This window comes from Henckelia pumila, chromosome 2 (genome assembly GCF_033568475.1).
Source record: "Henckelia pumila isolate YLH828 chromosome 2, ASM3356847v2, whole genome shotgun sequence".
NCBI classification, from domain to species: Eukaryota; Viridiplantae; Streptophyta; class Magnoliopsida; order Lamiales; family Gesneriaceae; genus Henckelia; species Henckelia pumila.
The window spans coordinates 148,446,194-148,473,777 of record NC_133121.1 but is presented as its reverse complement, the minus strand read 5'-3'; positions in this window follow the sequence as shown (position 1 = coordinate 148,473,777).

The following is a 27,584-nucleotide window of genomic DNA, read 5'->3' as shown; positions in this document are numbered from 1 at the left end:
GATCAATCAGAAGGTACTTCTGGATTGTTACCAGTAGTAGATACAGATGTTAGAACCCAATAATGGGTAAGGAAAAAAATTTTATTTTACAAAAGAGGCAGATTTGGGTTAGATTCATTGCTTGAAAGTAGCGATTCTTGACTTAGTATTTGGAGATTGGATGTAATAGTGCTTCAGATTGATCTTAGATATCAGTATTGTGGACTGAGAGATCAGGTGTTGTGCTCAGATGTTTTTAGCAGCATTGTCAGGAATTTTTATGAGTCTTATAGCTAGAAAGTGTTATGGATTTCCAATGGGCAATAGCAGGATAGCATCAAGTGATTATATGTGGGAAAATACAGTAGCTGAGATTTGTGGTTTTCAAGTCTGGAGGGTTTATTGTCGTTGATTTTCCAGGATTTCTTTTGGATGCGCTTTGCCGGTGATGTAGTAGTTTCGATGGAAGCGAGAATTTGCTTGTTTGAGACAAAGATATTGAGAGTTTTTCTATTGTACTTGGTGAACCAGTTTTGTTTACCCAGTAAGCAAGTCAAGAATTAGATGTGAGTTGTTGTTATCTGTGGCAAGATGACCAGTAGTGTAAATTTGGATTTTTATCTATATTAGTGAGATAGAGTTATTAGAATCTGGGATGGTTCTAATTTATCTGATTACTCTTCAGATCAGTGACGTTTCTCTAGGAATATAACCTGGATATTTCAGGTACCAAGATTTGCGGACAATGATGTTGTCATAATACAAGTGAATTTGCAGGTATCAGCCATTTATTTTTTGGAATTACATCCTTTCAGGAATAAGGATCTAACTTCAGTAAAATAGAGTACCTTGAGTATGTATTCTGAGAGAAGATCCTTAGAGATTTAACGAATAGATCCAAATCTCGAGATGGACATTTGCAAATCTATGTTAAACACTGGATCATAATGTCAGTGTCAAATGTGATAGAAGATACAGTGTAGATGTGTCTTAATTTTGTCCGAAAACTGATTGATGTTGGCAAGAGTAATGATGTGTATCCATAGTTACTTGATATCTAGACTAAATTTTTCAGCAGGAGTGTCATAACTAAGATTCACAATGAGAAATTGTCATTCCAGTTAGAGTTCGTATTTGGTGAGTAGTTAGAAAACTACTAGAAATTTGGGTTTCTAGTATCATTTGATGATAATATTGGCCTTAGTTGATAAAAACTAATGGGAATTGTTCTGTTCAGAAAATAAGTTCCTATTGAGTTGAGCAATAAGTTGTACCTAGTTGATATTCGGGCTGGATATCAGAGGAATATTATCGATAGCCAGTTAGCAAATATTATGATAATAAACAACACTTGGAGATCTGTGGGAGTCTCAAGGATTTCATAATAATTGTAATTGTACAGTAAGTTGGACGTGAGTTTTGGAGTAATCTTTTAGATTATCATTCGAAGATTGCCGAATGATTAGAGTTTTCGATGATATTTCTGACTTGTACCTTGGTAGGTACCAGGATTCAATATCAGTCTTGAGATGCATTGATTAGACTAAATTTTGTTTTTATACAAAGTAGATTCCTTGTAATCGCTTGTCAAGAATGGGATTTTTGATAATGGTGATGCTTAAAGATTCTTGTGGGTTATGGAATTGAAGTTAGTAGACAGTTGTCAGGAATTTGATTTCAGCGCTAGCTGGGATTCTCGATAGCAGCATGTGGAGTTGGAACCAAGTTTAGGTTCTAATCTTGTCACTTAAAGCTTTGATGAGATTCAGCTAGGGCAAACCATGAAGATATTATCGAGGTTTGGATTGTCGAAAGCTATTCAACCCGATATTTTGAATCAGAGCTATCAGTAAATGTGATAAATTGGTCTATGTTACGTTCTCGTGATTACCCTAGATTTTGAGGACGAAACCTTTTAAGGAGTGAGAATGTAGTGACCTGAATCCAAAATTAAATATTAAGTGGTAATTAATCAAGTAATCATGTTTTAAGAGAGATAAAACATGATTAAAGGATTTTCAAATGGGTTTAAGGAATTGAGAAATGGATCCAGAAAACTCAAAAATACTCCGTAGGGTCCTGAGTATTCTATGGGATCGGAACTTCCGAACAAGGATCGGAGCCACAGATTGAGTGCAAGTTCGAAAGCATAGTTTATGTTCGGAAACCAGGGTGATCGGAACGTCCGATCCGAGATCGGAGATTCCGATCTGCTCAAGCTAGATGTCCGTGATGAGGTCATCTTGATGGTGTCATGGGTGACGTCGTTAGTGGAAGATCGGAGCTTCCTAAGGTGTGATCAGAGCTTTCTAACAATAGTCAGAGACACTTGTCGAAGAACCTTTATACATGGTGCGCATGCAGTGATCGGAGCCACCGATCAGGATCGAAGCTTCCAATTAGGGCGTTCGGAGCATCGAAAGTGGTGAACGGAGCTTCCAATCGTGATATATAAATATGAGGACAACACATTTCTTTCTCATTCCAATTCCTTCTTTCTTCATTTCTAAGGGTTTTTAGGGGCTTTTTTGCCATAGTACCCGAGGGTCGGGCGATAAAGAGGCGTCCCGGAGTCGTAGCGGAGTTGTGCCTAAGTTTTGAAGCAGTCGTCATCAACGAGCTGAAGACGGATGCAGGTATAACTTTGGATCCCTGAAAATATTAGGGAGTATGTAATATTTTAGTTAAAACTTTTAGAGCATAATATATGATGCATGAATATTTTGCATTGTAATGCTGGATGGTAGGCTTGGAACCTAGATGGATGATTCTAAGACTTCCTTAGTAAGGTACGTAAGGACTTACTAAGATTTCCAGCGGGTATGAATGCTTATGTGTTGCATTTATGTGTCATGATTTGCATGTTATTGCATGGATATATTATGATGCATGTGCATATCATATTGAGCCTGTGTCTCCTTGAGATGAGTCAGTGTAGGGTTGCTCAGCCCTTGTTAGGACGTTGTGACACTGAGAGTCCTGCCGACCGATGGGTTGAGCCGACTCTAGTGATTTATGGACATTCTAGATCCCCGTCCAGTAGGAGTGAGTGGTTGAACCTAGTGGTTTGATTCTTTGAGGTTACAACTCATATCCTACTTAATCTAGACTAATGAATAAGAGTGATTTCAGATTTTAAACTAAGAAATTAAATAGCAAATAAAATTCAACTCAGTAAAAGCGCAGCAAAGATTTTGGATTAAAATTCACTTTGGGAAAAGCTTGATAAAGGACACACGTAGGTACCAGACAAATTATGTAACAAGTAGTCTATTCAAGACTCAGATTTAATCTTAATCACGAAAATTCTCCTAATTTGTTCAAAGGACTATTTCTAGTACAATCAAACCTATTCAAATATTGACGGATTAATCTTTCGTAATTCTAATCAAATTTGAATGCATGAATAACTGTGAGAATTCAGTAAACACCTAAACCGCATATTGAAACCGAATTCTATTTCTAGTTGATTTTACAATATGTTGATTATCAAAGTAATCAAAATCAAAACCTCCTCCGTCGACTTGAAATCGATTAACATGCAAGAAAACAGTTGATCAGGCTATTCAGAAGATAAATATAAATATGATAATCAATAAAATAAAATCAAGTCTAAAAAATCCCAAACAAACATTCAAGTTTTCTACATAAATTTGTCTGGCCCAATCACGTGGCCTTGATAGAAAGAAAAACTACTCACGAACCAAAATCATGATTCAAACAATGTTCTAATCATGAACTAAAAATAAAAATAAGAAAAGAAGAAGAAACGAGAAATCTTATCTCTCAAGTTGTAGTAGCTGCCCTCTGCGTGTTGGAACCCTTTAATCTGATGATTAGATTTGTATTTATATGCCCAAGGGTCTTCAAAAGATAGCATCCAACCGAGCAAGAGTTTCCAAAAATACAAATTCTACACGCTCCGCTCGCTCGAGCGAGCAACTGTCTACTCGGGGAATTAACTTTCTCGCCTCGCTCACTCGAGCGAGCATTGCCTTTCGCTCGAGCAAGAATACTTCTGCCTCGATTACCCTTCTTGGCCCGCTCGAGCGAACATCGCCTCTCGCTCGAGCAAAAATACTTCTGGACAATTCTGCTCTCATGGGCTCGCTCGAGCGAGTACAGCCTCTCGCTCGAGCGAGAATATTTCTGTCCAAATTTTTGGTTTTTTCGAGTTTCCCTACAAAATGGACCAGGAAGAGTATTATGTAGATAAATGCATTGAACATGCTAATACTAAATAAAACAACAACAAAAACATATGAATGCATGAATAACAAACACAAAAATATGCATATAAAAAACACAGTTATCAACTCCCCCATACTTAAGCCTTGCTCGCCCTCGATCAAGACATATAACAAACACAATGCCAAAACACAACTAAGAATGAATCATGTACAAGACTGCCTCAGACAAGTTCCACTTTAACAACTAAAAACCATAACAATTTCCGATTGTCCACAATACACTGTCAGTTTAACGTAAACGTATGTGTGTGCCATGTTATTCTAGTTTCATGAAACTTCAAAAGAATCCATTCTAAGAATGCTTAGCAACCTATGACAATTCAATGCAAGTATCACAATCCAGCACTCCATCATCTCAAAGATCCCAAACAAAAACATGCACTTTATTGAAATTAATTACGTACCTCCGGATTTTGCACTCAGTTTTCTAATGCCCCAATAATTACCCACAAACTTAGCTATAACTAAGAAAGGATTAGAATTTCAATTCCCTCGTCTATAACCCGGATGGAGCAACAATCTCATATAACCTGCAAACTTAGCTATGGAACAATGATTAGGATTTCAATCATTTTCCCAAACCCGGATGGAATTGCTAATATAAAATTTCAAAATTTTGGTAACCCCATGGAATCCGCATACTTAGTCAAGAACAAGGGATTAGAATTTCAATCCCTCACTCGTAACCTGGATGGAGTTATATTTTCAACAAAAGTTTAAAATTTTTTTTATAGGTACGCCCAAAATCATGCATGCAATGTCTAACAACCATCAAAAATCAAAAACACTATCAGGCTCAACAAGCATCTATTGCCGTGCAATGGTAAAAAAAACACGAATATCATCAAATACATATCTACACTACACTATTCTAACATGCGTGCTTAATATGATTCACGAGTCAACCAACAGCTTCTCATGTTCAATCAAAAGCAACATTGTCTCAAAATTTTCTTTCCAACTCTATCATCATAGGTTAACAGTCATCATTCTACTTGTTCACATAACAAAAACACAAAACATAATGATATGCATGAATACGAACTATATGCAAAAAATACTAGACCATATGAATGCAAAACACAATGATGAACGAAACAAAACTAAATAATACCTCCCATACTTATCCAAATCATTGCCCTCAATGCTCTAGAAACAAACAATATGCACAAACAAAAAACAAATGCAAGACAAACAAAAAATACTGAAAACTGAAACTCCCCTTGTTAATTCGTTGACATCTCCATCGTTCTCTTCCTTCTTAGTACCGCGACGGTAGAAGAAGGCTAGGTCTATCAGTCAGGCACGACAAATTGGCATAGGAAAGAAGTAAAAATAAAAAAAAAGAAACAAAAACCAAAAATTAAATCAAAAGAAAGGTAAAGAACACTGGGTTGCCTCCCAATCAGCGCTAAATTTATAGTCTATAGCCCGAAAATATTCTTCTCTTGAGTGGTGACATTCAAGGTGGCTTATCTGTCGTCATGGAAAAACTCAGATCAGTCCTACATTCTTCACTTCTATAGAGATTTTTCAAGGGACCAATTCCTGTGGAGAGCTGAACCTGCTGACAGTCCCCAAAATAATTAATCACATCAATAAAATTAACAGAAAAGCAAGATTTTAAATTTGAACTATCACTAGCCGACTTAAACATATGGAATACTACTTGCTCATCATTCAACCTCAAAACTAACTCTCCCTTTTTAACATCCACTAAGGCTCGACTCATGGCTAAAAATGGACGCCCAAAAATCAGAGGCACCTAAAAATTTTCATCTATGTCAAGAATAACAAAATCTACAGGATAAATAAATTTGTCTATCTTGACTAAAATATTTTCCATGGCTCCTCTTGGGTATTTAATAGATCCATCATCAAATTTAAGAGAAATATTTGTTGGTTCAATGTTGCATATACCCAATTTCATAGCAAGTACACGATGCATTAAATTTATACTTGATCTTAAATCACACAAAACATTATCAACTGATAAACTTCCAATTTGGCAAGGTATAGAAAAACTCCATGGATCTTGAGATTTTTGCGGGAGCTTATTCTAAAGCACAGTTGAACACTCCTCATGCATTGTGAACTGTGTCACATCATTCAACTTCTTTTTATTTCTCAGTAAATCCTTCAGAAATTTATCATAGTTTGGCATCTGAGCTAAAGCGTCTGCAAAAGGTATGTTAACATGTAGTTTCTTGAAAGTTTCAAGAAACTTTTTAAATTGAAAATCAAACAATAACTGCTTAGCTCTTTGAGGAAAAGGTAAAGTAGAAATATTAACATTATCATTAACCTCAAATTTTAAAGTCTTACCTTTCCTACCTGCCATGGAGGAATTTTCAGTATGTGCATCCTTCTTTAATTCTGAACTTTTCGGCCCCTCCATAGTGTTTTCTTCGTCCCCCTGCTGCTCAATTTTTTCATATTGTGATCTATTAACTACCATGATAGCATTCACGCCTCTGTGATTTGTTTTGGTGTTACTCGGTAGCGCTCCAGTAGGACGAGTAGACAGTTGGGTTGCTATCTGAGCCATCTGAGTCTCCAACTTCTGCAGCATAGCTTCTTGATTCTGTAGCCGAGCCTCAGTACCAGCCACATATTTCATCATAATCTCCTCAAAACTCGGCTTCTTCTCCTCTTGCTTGGGCTGCCAGTTCTGATTGTAGTTGTTATTGTAGGAGTTGAACGGCTGCTGTCCTTGGTTTCCTGCAAAATTAGCCGCTTCAACTTAAAATAACTGTTGTTCCTCTGGCAGATTCCCTTGTACTTGAGTCGTTGGTGCTACTTTCATAAGTGCCACTTGGTGTGTCAGAGCGTCAATCTTTGCATTCAGGGCCATTAAAGCATCAACCTCTAGAATTTCATCCTTCTTCTCCTTCTTCACATCCGGCCACCCAATGTTACTCTCTGTCATATTACCTATAATCTCACAAGCTTCTGCCGGCGTCTTCCTGAATAAGCAGCCATTAGCAGTAGCGCCAACATAGAACACACTGATGGATCAGCTCCATTATAGAATGTCTAAGTCTGATGGCTCTGAGTGAGATTATGTTGAGGACACATCCTCAACATCTTCTTAAATCTGGTCCATGCTGCATGTAAGGACTCTCCCTCCTTTTGCCTATAAGAAATAATGTCAGAAAATAACTTTTCCATCTTTGTAGGAGGAAAATACTTGTTCAAAAAAGTTTGAACAAACTCAGTCCAAGTAGTGATAGAACCGATAGGCAGATCATCTAGCTACTCAAGTGCATCTCCCTGTAGAGAAAATGGGAATAACCGCAGTTGCACGACATCAGATGTTACCCCATTAACCTTGAACGTGTCGCAGATCAACAAAAAACGCACCAGATTAGCGTAGGGGTCCTTCACAGACGTACCCCCAAATCTCTCTTGCAGTTGGATCAGCTGAATATTAGAGGGTTTCAGCTCAAAATTGTTTGCCAAGCGGGGCGAACTATGCTAGATCCATAACCTTCAACTGGCACCCTAATCAGATCCCATACAGTACGGTTGTCTGCCATCTCTTCTTCTGTTTCTGAATCGAGTTCCAGATTAATATCTCTCCTAGCTCTCAAAATCCTGCTAAGTGTGCGCTCGATCTCCAAGTCAAGTGGTAAGAGATCTTTGGTGTGTCGAGATTAGTGCATGCACTAGAAGATGAGTACCTGAAAATCACCAAGAAAAGAAGAAAATTTCATAATTTAATAAAATAAATTAAAATTAAGTCTAATCTCAAGCGAAATAAAAATTTTGATATCAAACAGTCCCCGACAACGGCGCCAGAAACTTGATCGCTTAAATCGGTATGATTAAGAATCTATTGGCAAGCGTACCAGGTCAAGTAATAGTAAAGTGGACAAATGTCCAGATGTCGGACCCACAGGGACTGTATAATTATGAATACCAAATATGATTATGTCTACTTAATCTAGACTGATGAATAAAGGAGTGTTTGCAATCACTAAAAAAAAGTGATTGTTAGATTTTGACTTAAAAAAAATATTTTTGTGTGTTTCTTAAACTTAGATTATGTGTTAGCTTATGCTTAACTTAATTGAAATCCAAAAGCTAGTCATGTGGTGATTATGATTCTCCAAAAGTGATTCTAATAAGAAGGTCATTGATAAAATCACTCTAATCACTTATTTATCAAACACTATCCAACTTTGATTTTTAGATTTTCACATTTGTTTCCAAACACTACCAACTTTTGATTTTTCTTAACTTTTTTATAATTTATAAATTAATCACTTCTACAAAATCACAATCTATTGCAAACACTCTCTAAGAGTGATTTCAGATTTTAAACTAAGAAATTAAATAGCAAATTAAATTCAACTCAGTAAAAACGCAACAAATATTTTGGATTAAAATTCAATTTGGGAAAAGCTCGATCAAGGACACACGTAGGTACCAGACAAATTATATAACAAGTAGTCGATTCAAGACTCAGATTTAATATTAGTCACGGGAATTCTTCTAATTTGTTCAAAGGACTATTTTTAGAACAATCAAACCTATTCAAATATTGACGGATTAATCTTTCGTAATTCTAATCAAATTTGAATGCATGAATAACTGTGAGAATTCAGTAAACACCTAAACCGCACATTGAAACCGAATTCTATTTCTAGTTGGTTTTACAATATGTTGATTATCAAAGTGATCAAAATTGAAACCTCCTCCGTCAACTTGGAATCGATTAACATGCAAGAAAACAGTTGATCAGGCTATTCACAAGATAAATATAAATATGATAATCAATAAAATAAAATCATGCCTAAAAAAATCCCAAACAAACATCCAAGTTTTCTATATAAATTTGTCTGGCCCAATCACGTGGCCTTGATAGAAAGAAAAACTACTCACGAACCAAAATCATGATTCAAACAATGTTCTAATCATGAACTAAAAATAAAAATAAGAAAAGAAGAAGAAACGAGAAATCTTATCTCCCAAGTTGTAGTAGCCGCCCTCTGCGTGTTGGAACCCTTTAATCTGATGATTAGATTTGTATTTATATGCCCAAGGGTCTTCAAAATATAGCATCCAACCGAGCAAGAGTTTCCAAAAATACAAATTCTACACGCTCCGCTCACTCGAGCGAGCACAGGTCTCACTCGAGCGAGCAACTGTCTACTCGGGGAATTAACTTTCTCGCCTCGCTCACTCGAGCGAGCATTGCCTTTCGCTCGAGCAAGAATACTTTTGCCTCGATTACCCTTCTTGGCTTGCTCGAGCGAACATCGCCTCTCGCTCGAGCGAAAATACTTCTGAACAATTTTTCTCTCATGGGCTCACTCGAGCGAGAATATTTCTGTCCAAATTTTTGTTTTTTTCGAGTTTCCCTACAAAATGGACCAGGAAAAGTATTATGTAGACAAATACATTGAACATGCTAATACTAAATAAAACAACAACAAAAACATATTAATGCATGAAAAACAAACACAAAAATATGCATATAAAACACAGTTATCATATATCAAAGATATGGATACCCAGACATTGTATTTGCATGCATAATATTTGTATGTTTACCCGTACTAGTGTATTGAGCTTTAGCGCTCACGTCCAGTGTTTTCTCCATTTTTTGGACACCCCATTCGACGGTTTTTTTACCCGAACTTGGGGATTTTGTGGTGACCAAGCAGAGCTACGGGAGTGGTAGCTAGGATTTTATTAATTAATTTCTTCAATTGGGTTGTATATTTGGAATTTTGTTTACCGGTTGTATTCTGACGGTTTAGCATTTATTTTGGGTTTCCGCTGTGTATATCTAATTATTGTAATTGCATACTTAATTAGGCTTTAAACTCTGATTAGTAATGGATTTGGGTTGTGTCTCTACATGCGTAAATCAAATCTGTACCTGTCATCTCCGCGGCTATGATTTCCTCGTGGTGGCTCTCGCTCCTCGTCTTCTCCCCAACGACCACCTAAACTCCTGTGAATCTCATTTCCACGTTCAGCCATCTGATAAAAGTAACCAAATTTAACCTCAATACTGTTTATCTAGATCCCAAATTCAATGCATTCTCTGATACCAATAAAGATAGTGACCCAACCTGGAATCACTAATTAACCAAAACTTGAAGCATGCAAATCAACTTAAAATTGGTAATCAAAAAATTCAGCGGAACATAATTAAAACAACTAAAGCCAACCGGCAGAATAAAACTGGTCCAAAAGAAATACTAATGTTATACAACCCAATTGAAGATAATACTAAAAGACCAAACATGGAAAACCTGGTACAGTAATAATCCACCATGTTGTAGCTCAACGACCGCTACCACTTGGTTCGTCCAACCTGAGTCCTGTCCCATGGAATAGGGTGTCCAAAACAAAAACCGAGGACATGAGCATGAAAGGCTCAGTACCAAAGCATGAGTATACAAGTGTTACGAGTGCAGATGAAAATGAAAGTTACAGGGAACCTTTAATGAACACTGCTCAGTCAAAAGCGTCATTGTATATAGTACGTTGGGCCGTCGCATCAGGAGATGACTATAATACCATAAAACCGTGGACATATTTGGATCCAAAACCATGACATCTATCCACAAATGTAATGGGGCTGAGCAACCCCTCTACTGGTTATAACAATAATATAAGCTTAACGTGTAATTTATGCAACAATAACATCCATGACATAATATATATGCACATATCAATAATGCCTCATAAAACATGAAAACATAGAAAATATATACTCAAACAGAGTATCTCGGATGGTACGTTCGTACCTCAAAGTAAGCAAACTAGCAATACAAGTTATCTAGTCCAAGTCTATAAGCAGACAATCATTGTATCACTATTTATCCTCTAAAAACCTTAACTAGAATAATAGATACTCACTTAAACTAATCTGAGTCTAGTAGTATACCTGCGTCCGTTGTTATCCCTCTGATGGTGATAGCCCTACAACTTGGGCAAAACTCCGCTACAACTCCGGTAGCGCTCCGTCGCCTACTGGCCCTTAAGAAGAACGCCTAAAACCTCTAAATCAAGCTAGAATGATAGAGGAGGAAGGTGATTGGTGCATTTGAAAATGGGTTTCTCAGCCCCTATTTATAGACATAGATCAGATGGTTCGATCTCCCACAAGAAACCCCCTCCAAACACGTGTCCTCTGATCCAATAGCTAGCTACCTACAGAGTTCGGACCGATCTCCTGGTACTGTCACATCAAATCCTTATCTCTTATCGGAATGAGATTTGATCTTCCGATCCTAACCTTCGGATTGTCTGTTCTCCTTGGAGCTTCCGATCTTTCTTTCGAACCGTTCGGATGGTCCGATCTCTTGGCTTGCTTGGTTCGGATTGTCCGAACTCCGAACACTTGGATTTTCCCCTAACCATTTTCGAACATCCTGAATCCGATTTTCCACTCCTTCAACTCATTTGAGAACTCTTTAATCATATTTAAGAAATGAGTTAGTTAAATTAGTAGTCGGGCTACTACATAATATTTCTAGGTCCACTGTATCTTCCACTTATTTAACCCTCTTGGTACGAATAGTTTGCTTTGAATCACTGATATTGAATTGAAACTATTAAAAAGTCAAGGTATTTCAAATTGTTTGCCTTGGGAAAACCATTGAAATTATTTAAATATTGAACTTTAAACATATATAAAAATTAAGAATCAATCCATCAAATCTCTTTACAAAGAAAATCTTTCGTTTCATTGTAGCCTGCTCCAGTCCCCTAACAAAACTTTTGATATTGGATTAGTCATATACTTCACATGTTTCTAGCGATCACATTGCATAATCAAATGATAAGAGTCTAGAATAAGAATTTACAACGGACTAGAACCCCATGTTGACGGTACTTGACTTCGACACCATCTACAATTGAAAAGATAATGAGGCTGCAACAGGTAGATTGAAGAATTTGAGGTATTTGGGTTGAAATTTGTGTATCAAATCCATTGTATTAATTATTTGGCCCAAAATTAGAATATTGAAGCATTTGAAATCTCTTGTTTTGTTCAAGTATATTTTATTTATTTCCAAATCCAAGTCCAATGATGGTTGGATTTACATAAAGTGACTTGATATTACAATGGATTTCATAACGTTAGATCCCTTAGTTTTGGTGATAACAAATAATACTCCATTGTCATAGATCCGCTGCCTTCTAAATATATTAACAGACACTCTCCCGGTGACTCAAGCAACTAATATCTAAACCAGAAAGAAGCATCTCCCCCGATCCAATACTAGGACTTACACTCAACTTCCTATCTTAGAACTCCTAAACTTAATACAAATTCAGTCCACGACTGAAATCATTTACAAATGAATGTTTGTGTACAACACTTAACTGATCTCAATATAAAGTATTACAATTGAATAGACTTAACACAATTGATCATACACTTGATCCAATATGTCTTGAGACATGTGCTTGATCATTTTTATTCAACGGTTCTTGAAGTTCTTTGCTCAACTAATTGACGATAAGATTGTTCTTGTAATTCGTATGTACGAGTAGTAAGTGTCTAAACGTTTTCCTCGACTGATATCATCACTTATTTATATTCTTTGATAAAACGGTCATCTTGATTCAAATCTTGTAAGCTTCCAAATAAAATATTCGTTGCCTTTTCTTTTAGCTTCAGACATCCGTACTTAAGTTTTGTGTATGCACAGTAGCCTTTGTAGTTGTACGGGAATCCATATCCAATTGTTAAAGTGTCTGACTATGATTTTTGATAAGTCGATCGACTAAACATATTGTGTCATTTCCATTTGAGATTTTATTCAGTTGCCTTGATATATTCAGTCTTGCTTTGCTCGACTGAATTTCTTTACTTCTCCAGTCTTGGTTTTAGTAAACTTGTGGACTAGTTCAGTCGTCTTTTAGTTCTGTTGAGCTTTAGTTCCCGTCGTGGTTCCAATTCTCATAAGGATAGTTTTTCAACACTGAAACTATGATATTCCAACAAATGGTAATTTTACAAGAAATCGAAACTCGAAATGCAGATGAGACTTTGAATCAAGAAACTGAGAAAGAAACTAAACAAACACATCATGAAGCAACTGAGCACTATAAAAAAACAACGACTAAACAACCTACATTTGAATAGTTCTCTGTGGAAATTGAAAGTGATGTTGCACTGCTACAGAAGGACAAACAAATCACTACTGGAAAGGAGGGCCTTCACGGGAAACTGATGATCAATCGGAGGAAAAAATGCTTGAGAGCGACTACACTCCTGACACAGATGCCATTTTAGTGGTTGCAATGGATCTTGCCTGGTAAGATTTTCTTCGTTGAGGGGAGAACCGGTTGTAGTGATTTACTCAGTGTGTCGTCTGATCTCAATATCACTGTCACTTTCATATATGAGATTTTTGTTTTTTAATCTATGACTTATATCAGTTATGTCTTCAAATACAATAGATTCATCAAAGATAACATGAATGAGCTCTTCAACGATCAGAGACTTATTGTACTCTATAAGATTGAATGATCGATGAATAACTAATGATAGGTTGTCATCGAGCCACTAAACTTAAATTCATCCTCTCAAATAAAATGAGTGTAATTGTAATGTCCTGAAAAATATTTAATTTGAGAGTTTATGAAATTTTGGATTTAAATTATGTGTTTCATAAATTAAGGAACTCAATTGAAAGTTGAAAAATTGGTCAGGGACTAAATGGTGTTTTGGAAAAGACAAACTCATTAATGGCAAAAAGAAACGAGAATAGAAGGAGACTTAGCAGAAACCTCCATTCACGCCTACTTCAAGTCCTTGTTGCTCCGATCCAACATCATCCGGCTGGTAGAATTCAAAGATAATTTCATATTTGCAATCCTCGCGATGAGAGCTACGTTTTGACGTAAGTTTTATAAGATTCTACCAAGTTCTTAAATTTGGGATGATGTTAGAACCGAGTTTTGATTGTATAAACATGTTCTAAAGTTGATAGAGATGGTATATCTAAGATGGTTTGAGAAAATACCATCGTTTGAGCGTGTTTTCCATTTTTGGATGAATTTTTGAAAAACCCAAGTTTTAGGGCTGTTGATTTTCGAAAATTAGGATGATGTTTGATGATGATATGAGTTGAATATTGATGTATGAATGATGTTGAGGATTTTGGAAATGTCGATTTTTAGCCATTATGCCGTCGGTTCGAATTTGAAAGACTTATTGAATATTGAGTTGAACCAAGCAATTGAGAAATGAAATGATGAGTTTATATTATCCATTTCAGATTTGATTTGGAGTTTATCGAATTTGAGTTGTTTGGGAATCGATCGAGATTTGAGTCGATTATTGCCTTGAAAATATTGATGCTCGATTGAATGGAAATTAATATAAGATTTGTATTGTTGTAGCTTGCAGGATTTGAGCTTTTCCAAATTGATATTGAAGGTATGAGCCTACGAGGAATGAATGGGATTGAGCCTAGAGATGAGTTGATTTCTCGAGTCCCGTTGAAAATCACACACTTTACTTGTTACATGTTATTGCTTGATGTAATTGATTCACGTGTTTTAAATGGCATGAGTTGTTTTGATCCTCTATGATTATTGGTGTTTCTTATATGCCATTTACATGAATCAAATGTTATGCATATGTTTGAGATGGTTTTGAAACGAGTACTAGCGAGAGCAAGTTATGTTGATATATGTACATTGTATCATCTCATTCATATTGAGCCCGATTTCCTTCAGAATTGATTTCATCGATGACGAGTTACAACATCGATATCGAGGTCGGATACGAACCTTGATGCCGAGGTTGGATACGAACCACGAGGAGTTGATATGCCTATACCGAGATCGGATACAAATTTTGATGTCGCGTTTGGATATGAACCTCGATGATTGATGCCCGTTGTTGAAAGCTAGCATATTCTTGAACATGCATTTCATGAAAATAAATTTTATTTTTAAATAGAATCGATTGAGTTTTATCAATTTTTAAATGCATTTGAATTGAGACATTTGATAATTATATGCTTCCGTTGTTCATACTAAGTCTTTGTACTTACCGATTTTTCGGTTGTTGCTTTGTCTTGTGTGTGTGCATTGCAACAAGTAACTCAGGGCCGAGTTCGAGAGGCCATTTAGGGTTGGGAATGAGTTTAGAAGTGGAACTCCCGGTTTAACGAGTTATGTCGGTGTTGCAATTTCCAACAAATGCATTGTCGAATACATTGTATTTTATTGTTATTTCATGTATTTCGGACCCCCGAGAAGTGTAAGATTTGAAAATATATTGCTTGGTTCATTTCAGGATTTTTAGTTCATGCATGAATAGTACTCCAGAAGGCTATTGCGCTAGGGCCGTCATTTTTTACGGCTAGGGCGCGGTACTGTTCACCGGAAAAAAAAAAAAGTGAACAGTACTACAAAAGGCTATTGCGCTCGGGCCGTCATTTTTTTGCGGCTAGGGATCGGTACTGTTCACCCAAAAAAAATTCCATTTCCGGCTTGGTTGCTTCTTCGTGTTATAGATCGAACCCGGGGTCTCCACAGTAATGATGAGAAGGGTCGAATCCACATGAAACAGGGATTTATTTCTTTCGAGGAGGAACAAATAAAATGGGGGATTGTTGGTATTTTTATACTAATGATAAATAAATAAAATATTAAAGTAGAAATAAATAATTGATGAAGTGTTACATTCAATCACACCAAATTCTGATTCAAAGGGTTTTAATATTCAATTGTATCATTGTTCATCGGCTAACAAATAATTTATTCATGCAGTTTCTAGAAATTCACCTTATAATAATAGGGATATCCATTAAAATTCTTATATTTTCCTAATTTAATTGACCAAATCCAGTATCTAGTCAAAACTTATCAATAATCAACTGTGCACGATAGCGTTCCACATTGATTAAAAATTGATTTTCAATTTGTGAAAACAGTTAATCCTGAAAATCTAACAATCGAGATAGCTACAATTTATAAATCCAGTTTCGTTGATTTATTTAGATAAAATATTTCATGATATCACAACACACCTAATCTATCACTACTCAAATACTAATCGTTCCTGATCATTATGGAAACTGAATTCATGAATAGCACTAGAAAGACGTAAATCCAATTAATTTGTCAGATTAGTTGACATACAACTTTCATAACAATAAAACATAAATCAACAAATAATTGAAACAAAACAAGAATATTAATTTAAACACATAAACTCCCAGCGATAAAACTGAAATAAAGAAAAATATATCTTGAATCAGAAATAGAACCTTAGCCAAGCATGATTGGCTTCATTATCTCCGTAAAAATTCAATAAAAGAAAAACTAAAGTTTGTGGTGACTAGAAATCAGAAAATCTGGTGGCTCATCGTGTTTCACGTTTAAGCGTGATTTAAAAATTCAAAAGAAAATCCCAAAAACTAAAATAAAAACCTAATCAAAGATAAAGTCTATCAATAAGAAAATCTAGAGTTTTTATGAAATAAATATCCAAGGATATTATCCTCTCTTCAAAAGTTTTTCATATATTGAATACCATAATTAGGTATCCTAAAATATGGTATTATCTTCTAAAATGTCGAGTTCCCAAGTTTGTAATTTTCACTAGTCAGTATTTATAAGGCGTGCCCACACCTTATGCCAAATTTTCTTCTAATTTGACTGTTTCAGTTTCTCCCTAAGAGCATGTCCACGCCTTGATTCAAGACTTCTTTTGTTTTGGTCCTTCTTTCTCTATCTTGGCAACTTCAAATGTGATAAAAATAACCTTTTTAGCCCAAATTTTTTTCAAGATCATAAAACTTGCTCCTACTACAAAATAACATAAAAATGCATCAATTAAGCTTATTAGAAAGTTGATAACAAGAAAATATGATACAAATACATGAACTATTATGAGTCTATCAACTAATAAAAATTCATTTAATACAAATTGTAGCACAGTTCTCAACTAGCAATACATCATTAATGATAACATTACAATAGATAATCTTACCTTTACCCACATTTTTACCTTTTGAGTTGTCACCGAAGGATATTCTTGCTCCTTTTATTTCAACTATCTCGGTCAAAAAATCTTTGTTTCCAATCATGTGGCGTGAGCATCCACTATCCAGATACCATGTGGATTTCTTGACTGGTTTGAGCTTCGTAACTATAGTAAAAACAAATGAACTTTTTCTACCCATATCTAGTTGGGCCCAGATTGGATTAGCCCTTTCGGGACTCACACCTCAATTACCCTTAAGCGCTTACCCGCGTGTGTGTCCAGAAACTCAAGTGGTCGAGGGACCCTATGTGTTCTAACATGTGCTCGAGGTCCGACCATGTGTTGTTTAGGCCTTTGATCTTTGCTATTCAGTGTGTATCGGTTTTTAACAGGTTCGCAGTTAAAGTGCTATCTTGCTTTCACCTTTTGAATCCCTTGCCCAGATTGACAAGGCTCATCCCTAGATCGGTTGAGATCAGATTGGTTACCTTTTATGTTCTCATGAGGTCTTGGATTAAGCTAGGTGTAATGAGCACGCCCTCTGCATCTTCCATCATCTAGGCTTAGCTCTGGGTGGGTCTCACTCATGGTCTTCTCCCCACCCAGAGCTGAGCCTAGATGATGGCAGATGCAGAGGGTGTGGTCATTACATAAAATGGCGCCCTTTATGTAATGACCACACCCTCTGCATCTGCCATCATCTAGGCTCAGCTCTCGCCCTTTTATGTAATGACCACACCCTCTGCATCTGCCATCATCTAGGCTCAGCTCTGGTGGGTCAACTCATGGTCTTCTCCCCACCTAGAAAGGAGAGTTTTTTCCATCCCCAGGGATAGAACCTTGGACCACCAGGAATATATCCATGTTCTTATCATCCCTGGTACCACTTGAGCTAGTAGCTCAAGTGGTACCAGAATTGAGTTGAACTTGGATATGTGCCCGGTGGTTCAAGTTCGAATCCTGGGGAGGGAAAAAACTCCCCTTTCCAGGTGGGGAGAAGACCATGAGTATGGTCCTGGGCCCCCAGAGCAGAAGGCCAGATGGTCCAGAAGTAGAGGGATACACCCAACCCATTACACCAGGTCTTTCCATACTTGGAGTCCTGAGGATCCACGTATCCTAGTCTACTATGCTTATCCCTATTCTCATAGATAACTTACTGATATGCATTGATATCTGGTGTATCATGTTCATATATCGTACTGGACCTGAAAAATTTTATTGTACTAATATTTTCCTTGTCCAAATACGGTTGGGTACTTGTCTTAGTAGAGATATAATCACGTGAATCAAAGCCTAAGCCTAACTTGTCACATGTTAGCTTTTGATTCTCGTGCATCTTACTCAAGGAGACAGAAGACCGATTCCAAGTGTTGATTGTTTTAAGAAAATTTTTATTCTCATTCAAATTAGCTTGGAACATCCTTCTCATATTGTCATTCTCAGTGGCTAGCAGTTTCACCTTAAGACTACCAAGTTCATTTCGCTGCATACAACTTGATTCACTAGACTTATTTTTCAAGCTTAATTTCTCAACAACAAGAACTTTTTGATATCTTTTCTTTTTTAAGGATCTTCTCGCATCTTTTGATCGTTTCTTCTCGATCGGCTTCTTGTCATTGTTCTTTGGTCGTTTGAAATATGCAATAAAATGCCCTTCCTTTCCACAGTTAAAAAATGTATGACCATGACCTGTATGGTGTTTTTTGTTATAAGTTTTTTTAAACTTTGAATGATTTTTTTTTCCATAAATTTACCAAACCTCTTAACAAACAATGATATGGCCTCATTGTTCAGTATTTTTGCAGTTTTTCTTCTTGAGGCTTCCTCGATTGGTTAACATGTGACGGTCGTGCTGAGCCTTGGTTGGCTAGAAGGTTGAGGGCTCTTATTCTATTTGAATGCTCAATTCAAACTCAGAGGCCTTTTGGTCAGCAAACATCATGCACCTCCAGTTTTCTTAGACCTATCGATTCTATTATGGACAATATTTTGACATTCCATTATCTGAGCAATGATCTCATAACCTTCACCGCAATTTATAGATTAGTATAATTTTTACCAAGAGTAATAAGTTCACAAATTATACTACCAAAAGGTTCATCGAACTCAACCATAGTTTCCCCTGGTCTCATCTTGGCACTATCAAACTTGTGGATGGCCACTGTAAATGCAGTGACCCGACCCAGATTACCTAATAAATAGAACTTTAAGCATGCGATTAACTTAAGTAGGTAAACACATAAAAGATAACTGCGGAAAATTAAACAACTGCCAAATAAACATAATACAACCGAAACCCCAAGTAAATATTAGGTAAATTATACAACCCAATTGAATACCAAAAAAATAATAACTTAAGAAACTAATGGCAACCTCTGCATCATAGCTCTGGTATCCTACTACGCACAGGTCCAACTCCTGAGCCATCTACAACTGCACCGTATAATGGGGTGTCCAAGAAAATAATAACAAGGACTTAAGCGACTAATGCTCAGAATGTAAAGTACAAGTATACAAACTGGCATAATGCATGCAAATGACTGGATACTGGTCAACTATCAAGTTCTGATCAGTTTAGGAGCCAATGAGTGTGTAGTACCATCTGGGTCAACTCCACTGGTTAACTCCCCACACTATTCAAGATCATCTTAGAGTCAGTCCCCGTCATCACGGTGTCTCCGGTGTCCGACCAAATAAAAAGGATCTAGGGCTTAGAGACTCTACTAAAAAGTTTATCTCAAGAAAATATGAATCAACTTGAATATTCACATGCAACATAATATAACGCAGTAAAAAATATGGATCATGGCACATAAAATGCAACATATAAGCATGCATAATCACTGGCATCTCAGTTAGTACTTACGTACCTCACCAACTGGCCTAGATATACAAACATCTACAGTCCATCACTAAAATTCAAACAATTCCATATTACTATTACTAATCCAAAAGCTTTAACTAAGATAATCGATACTCCCTAATACTACTAGGGATCTTGAACTATACATGTGCGTCGTTAGCCCGTTGATGTCGAAGGTCCCAATCCTGGCACAACTCTGCTACAAGCTCCGTAGTACCTCGTTATCGCCCAACCTTCGAGTATAAGGCTAAAAACACTAATAATATATACCGATCACATAATTAAACCTCCAAACACACACTGATTGTGAGAAATCCGTGGCCTATTTATAGATGGAGTTTGGAACTTCCGATGTTCCGAACTGTGCATGACTGCCACGTTCTGAACTACAGACTTCAGAAGCTCCGATCTCAACTTAGGACCTTCCGATATCCTACATGTGGCTACGTGTCAACAACGTCTTGACACCTCAAATTTGCATGGTATAACTCTGATCGGATCCTGCAATCTCACATTCGGGTGTTTGTACTCACCCTCTGCTTTTGAAACAAAGCTAGCCAGTTTGGCTCTTCCGAACTGGACCTTGGACCATCCGAACTCTCCTGGCTTATAGTTCCGTGCTTCCGAACCACTCGGGTCCCTGAGGTCCTTCAGACCATTTTTGGACGTCTCGAAGTTGATTTCTACTTATTTTATCCAAATAGGTCTTCTTAATCATGATTTACCTAGTTAAACATGATTAGCAAATTATTCACTTAAAAACAAAAATTGTGTTACCATATTACCTTAAGAGATTTCATCCCCGAAATCAGGTCTAAATCATATCTGAGTATGTAACTATAAAATCATTGTGGTGAATACAAACTTAAAGTGCTTCTTAAGTAAAACTTTCTTATGTCTGTTTTTAGCTACATAAGTTTTTTTTACTCAGTGTGAGAACCCAATTTTTTTAGGAAAATCCCATATAAATTGGGATATGCAACCCAAGAATTGGGACAAATTCTGCTCATATAGACTAAATTTTTGCTACCCTATTGTAGTGAGCCGAACCGTGATCACCTACTAATTAGAAACTTAAGCATGCAATTAATCAATAAATAATCATAATCAGAGATAACTTGAGAAAACTCAAATAACTTAATACCATCATGATAAAATCTAGTGGCTGACCCCGCAATACTGCCTTGGTCACCACCCAATCTCCGGATCTCTAGGAGAACTACCTGCAATTGCCCCGTCGAATTGGGTGCTCAGACAACAGAAAAAAATTGGACGTGATCATAAAATTCTCAGTACGCTAGTATGGGTAAACATACATATATGATGCATGCAATGTAATGAACATGTATCATATCTGGGTAACGAATCAGAAATCCACTCATACTGGCGCCTAGGACATGAGCTGTAGCCTCGGGAAATAAAACCACTGGAACCAACCACTCATTCCTATATAGACGTGAACCTATGATGTTCCTTGAAAACACTAGAGACGGAATGACCTGTCGGTCGAGTGACTCTCAGTGTCCCAAAACTTCCTAACAAGGGCTAAGCACGCTATAACACATGCTTATCTCGAAGGATATCCAAGCTCAATATGAAATGCACATGCAACATAATATCTCAAAGCAGTAAAACATGGATCATGCATCCATAATAATCATGACACATAAATGCAACACATAAGCATGCATACCCGCTGGCAATCTCAGTCAGTACTTACGTACCTTTCTAAAGCAGTTCCTAGAAGCCCCCATCTAGGTTCCAAGCCTATCATGCAACACTACAATTCATAATAACCATGCATCATCTATAATGCTTGAAAAGCCTTAATTAAACTATATCATACTCCCTATTTCTATAAGGAGCTAGAGCTATACTTTTTTCCGTCGTCAGCCCGCTGATGTCGAATGCCCCAGAACTTGGGCACATCCCTACTACGACTCCTGGACAAATAAGCTCATATAAAAATCTCTTAATCATGTTTTATTAATCCATCCGATCCCAATTCGGATCTTCCGAACTTGTCCAAGCCCATATAAGCTCATTTCCCACTTTTTGGATGTTCTTGGTCCGATTTCTTGGTCCGTTTAATCATATAAAAATCTCTTAATCATGTTTTATTAATCCTAACATGATTTAGATAAATTGATCTTGTAAAATAAAACCGGGCTACTGCACCTATTTTTGAAACTTGCATCCCAATGAAATCAGAATTTTGGAAATGAAATCAATCATGATTAATTAGCTACATTATTTTCATTCTTTAGAATTGTAACCACCACTCTCCCTAAAATTAAGAGACTTTGATAACACCAATCAAGTCAATTTAATTCAATTGTTAAGGCTAAATTTGAATAGGAATTAAGGTCATTTGTAACCCCCATATTCATCATAATGATCAGCCATAATGAGGTTATTAAAATACCATAAAACCAAGGTTAATGACCCCTTTTAAGAACCATAAAATGTGACAATCAAGGTTATTTAAGTGGGAACCTTCCATATACCGTTTTCCCCTTATAAATACCACACCAATGTGAAGGCATGAGCACACCAAACACAAGACTTATTCCTTTAGAAATTTGAGCAAATAAGGTTTAGGGTGCCGGAAATTCCGTCTAGTCTTAGAGCCAAGTTCTGCACAAGAATCGAGCAAGGAATTGCGGCCTGATTTCAAACAAGGTTTCGGCCCAAGAATAGTCAATTGAATCCCCTTATTTTCGTGTGAATCAAGTAAGTGGGTTATTTTTATGCTTTAAAAGATTATGTAATTGCTTTAAAATCCGTTGTACACCATGTGATTCATGTTTTGATATGTATAAGCTTTATTCTACTTCCACTTGATTTCTTCGCATGTCTTGAGATGTTGATTGAAATAGTTGATCGTAAAACAACTGTTTCGCGTCCTCTAAATATATGTGTGTTTCATTCACTCCTTTCGATTCATTCGTTATGCTTCGAGATTCTTAATCGACAATGTTATGGTTTGATTTTGAAGTGGAAGAAATATGATAAATATGGCCCTCACAAAATGGATATAAAACATTTATATTGTTCTCGCCCCTTAGAGGAGTAACATATAGGGGACAGATTTATATGACCCTTACATGGTGGGTATAAAACTGTTATATGGCCCCTACACGGTGGGTACAAAACCATTATATTGGCCTCGCCCCTTAGAGGATTAACATATAGGGGACAGAAAATGAACCATGAATAATGAAATGAAGTTTCAGTGCCATCTATATGTTTTGGTTCTGTTTCTGATGCGATTTAATATTTCATTTTAAATTCTATTGCTATCATGTTTTGACTCATATCGTGACACGTCATGTGACATGTCACATCTAAAATCGTATTTATATGTATATGACTGTTATGAACAGTGAGATATCTTCCAAAATCATTTATGTACGTTCATGTTCCATTTCTGATATGTTTTAATGTTTCATTTGAGTATTGTACCTATCTTGTCTTGACTCGTGTTGTGACATGTTCTGAGACATGTTACGTTCAGAACCATTTTCATATATATCTATTCTGTATTTGGGTGTACAAAAGTCCCCCACTTGCCGGGAGTTTCCCAAAACACCCACCCTTACTTTCCTCCCCAGATAGGAATGAAGATCAAGTAGAAGAGATAGAACAAGACATGTTTTGGGGTTGGTGACAAAGTTTCAAGACTAGGAGATTCTGGATTTGTCTTTAGTTGGTTTTCCTTATGTTATCGTTTTTGCATTCTTACTTTGAGTTGTAAAAGACTATTTCATTTAATTAAATAGACTGGTTTTGGAAATAATTTTACTACGAGGCTTGTTGTTTCAATGTTAAATTGTTAAAAAAAAATGTCGATGTCAACTAGGCCCAGTTTCAGGATGTGACACTCAGTCACTGAATTTAGAATAAGAGAACAATTTGGTTTCGCAATCCCTGAACTTATCTTGATCTATGATAGAAACAAATCTCTTAACATAGTTACAATCAAAGTTAAACTATGGTTTGAACAGGTCAAGCACTTTTCTGTCACAAGACATCTTATCAATGATATGTGCATCAAATAGTCCAACCACTAACCTGAACACTAAAATTAAAATTCCTCAAAATAATGAAAATTAACCAACATTATCCAAACAAGGTTTCGAAAAGAATCACCTCCATCTATGATGATGATCATTCTGTATACAAGTTCAACTAACTGTTGATAATTTTTCCAAGCTGGACCAAAATCTACCACACGTGTTCTCAACGTGGTTCTCAAAGTACTACTGGTCTTTCTGACTGATCATCGGTCTCTGAATAACAACAATACTAAACCCAAAATATATACTCAAAACATACTGAGAAATTGTCTCCCTATCTTAAGAGACAATCTTTCTACCAAAATATTGGCTAACACCAAGAATAAATATCATTCCCAGAAAGTATCATACCTTTAAATCAGACATAGAATACTGATCACACTGAAAGAACATTGCTGACTCGATGGGTCGATCTACTAAAAATCCGTTACTCTCACCATATCTTGAAGATAAAAGAAAATGTATCATAAATCCGTTGCAACATATTGTCATACAAATCAAGAAGCTAAAAATTCCATGATAACTCTCCTAGTTATCAATGATTTACAAACACTTGTTGGCGTGTTTAACTAAAATACATACCACAAAGTACCATCTTCTAGAACTAAAACTCATCCAAATAAACCCAGATATCATTTACCAATAACAAATTTCAGTTAAACATCTCTATAGGCTAATCGTGCCAACCTCCTAATCTTGAAATCAACATACAAAACATCAAATCCAAGCATATAAAACAAACTCAGATAACTCAATAATAATAAGAATACCTTCCTTGTTTTTGGAATTTAATCCCTTCAATCAATAGTTCTAAATAGTATTAAAAAACACTGATCTGAAGTTCAAATATACTTACTTCATAAATCACTGACACTTTTGGTGATATTTTTCTATCCTGGATAGTACTTCCTTTCGCAATCGAAGTGTTACAATAAATCTATACAGCATCCTTAAAATCTTGCTGTCTAGATATCATCTCTGTCTGAGTGAACAAGGATTTCAACCTCAAGTGAACATTGTAAACTCAAGTCTTCATTCAGAACTATTAGGATCGAATAGAGTATGTAGGGGGGTTGGTAAATACGACACTTGACTTTTCTTCGAATTTGTAAGGTGTGTTCAGTCGTGATGACAACTGAACTGCCTTCTTCTTTTGTGGTTGTCGATGCCAATTGACCAACAAATGATATGTGCAGAAAAATTTCAACTGACAGATTGAACACTAATGCAAAAACTCGACTAAAATGGTAAAGAAACAAGAGATGTTCATGGATTTTGGATATAAATACTCCTACGTCACTCATTATTAATCTTGGAAGGATTCGCTATAAGATTTTACGTAAGGCCCGAAAATATTAAATTATTAATTATGAGATTTGAGAATTAAATTTCATATTATGGGCTAATATTGATTTGAGAAGTTATGGAAATGATAGATTTAATTTCCGAACCGAAAATATTTAATTTGAGAATTTACGGATTTTGCGAATTAAATTCTGAGAATTCTTAAATTAATAGAATAAATATTCGATTTGAATATTTATGGAATTTAAGATTAAATTCCATGTTTCGGGAATTAAAGAAGATTAATTTTGAAGATGAAACCCGACCAGGGGTTGATTTGAAAATATCGAAGATTCGAGGGCTAAAGTGCAAAAGGCCAGGATTATTGATTTAATCCGAATTTATTTAATTTTAATCCAAGTATATTTAATTTGGGAATATTTAGAGTTTCAATTTTAATTCTAATATTCTTAAATTATTTTGGATTGAAATTGAATTAAAACGAAGGCCGAGGACTTAATTGCAATTACTGAAGACTTGAAGGACTAAATTGCAATTTATGCAATACATATCCGATTTAATCAGATTTGTAAGCATATACACATGCATATGTTGTAAGAAAACTTCAGATTCAGAAATGAGAACAGAGAGCTCGAACCCTCTTCCATTTCCTTTGCTTTTCGATTTTCAAACGTCGATAACTTTTGTTTCGCTCGTCCGATTTCAATTCCGAAAGATGTTCTGGAATCCTTGAGACGAGGCATTCGAATTGATGTAAGTATTTTGTTATCTCGGCATGTTTTGAAGAAAAAAATATGGCAGAGATCAGATTCTGAAACTATGTTGTGTTTTTGAGTTCGTATGCCGTTCGATATCGCAGTCGGATTGGAAATGAATTAAGAAAAGAACTTGTCATGGTTTCAGCATGTTTTGGATTTGTTAACATGTGATTATAACTGCTGATATGATGAATTTAAAGATGAATTCAGCTGATATAAGTGATACGAATGATTGAGTTGATTAGAAATGAATTCGATACCGAGTCGGTTCCCGATTTTTAATCGCTACGTCGCCGGTTAATATTTTGACATCGTTTTGATAGCCTATAACTGAGTTGAGATAGTTGTTTAGATGTTATGAATGTTATGGCATTTGTATTTCTCGATTTCAGTTGAGTTTCGAAGGCTAACGATTCAAGACTCCGAGTTATATCGAATAAGAAGAAGTTGAAGTTTGAAATGATGTTGATTGAATCTATATTGATGATTTTGATTCAATTCTGAAATGATTGAATAGAATGAGGTTTGATATGCATGTTTTGATGATATGTTTCAGAGTTTAATAGGAGCTATTGACTCAAGAACCTCAACTTGAAACCGAAGAAGAAATGATGATAGTTGAAGTTGTTCTACCTTGAAGATCGAATGTTATTTGAATGAGCAGATTTGCTATGAGTTGTGGTACTTCCTATCCAGATGTGGAACATCGTCAACTCGAGAATGAAAGGTATAATGACGACATCACGAGTCAGGGACTGTGAAACTCAAGAACGACTATTCTTGAGTTATCCCAAACAAACCACATACTTGTTTAAGTATTTGTTCTTGAGGTAGAACTTATGTTATTGTCGATCCATCACAGGTAGTGGAACTTTATTGCTTTTGATATGATTGTATATTGAATTGATTCTATGCCAAGGTTGCGGTTAACCTTATTTTCTAGCCCGGAATGGCTACGATAGATGGATATCCATGTCAAGATCGGTTACGAATCTTGATGGCAATGAAGTGATAAGAATCAATTCTTGAGATAAGCGCGCTATATAAATTGAGTTTTGATTTGAAGTTTGAGTCGATATATGCGTTATCTTTACTCTATTCTTGAGTTGATATGTTTAGAGTTGATATGAATTTATTTAACGCATTTATATGTCGGTTATACTGAGAATGATTTCTCACCAGAGTTTATCCGGCTGTTGCTTTGTTTTGTATGTGTGCATTGCAACAGGTGGGGCAGGAGCTTTGTTGAGACGACATTGATAGCTCGGGAGAGAGATGTAGCAAGTGTGGACTCGGGTTTATAAGTTAAAGCATGGTATAGTGATAGCATCAAACATAGCAAGAACTTAAGACTTAAAGTTGTTTATG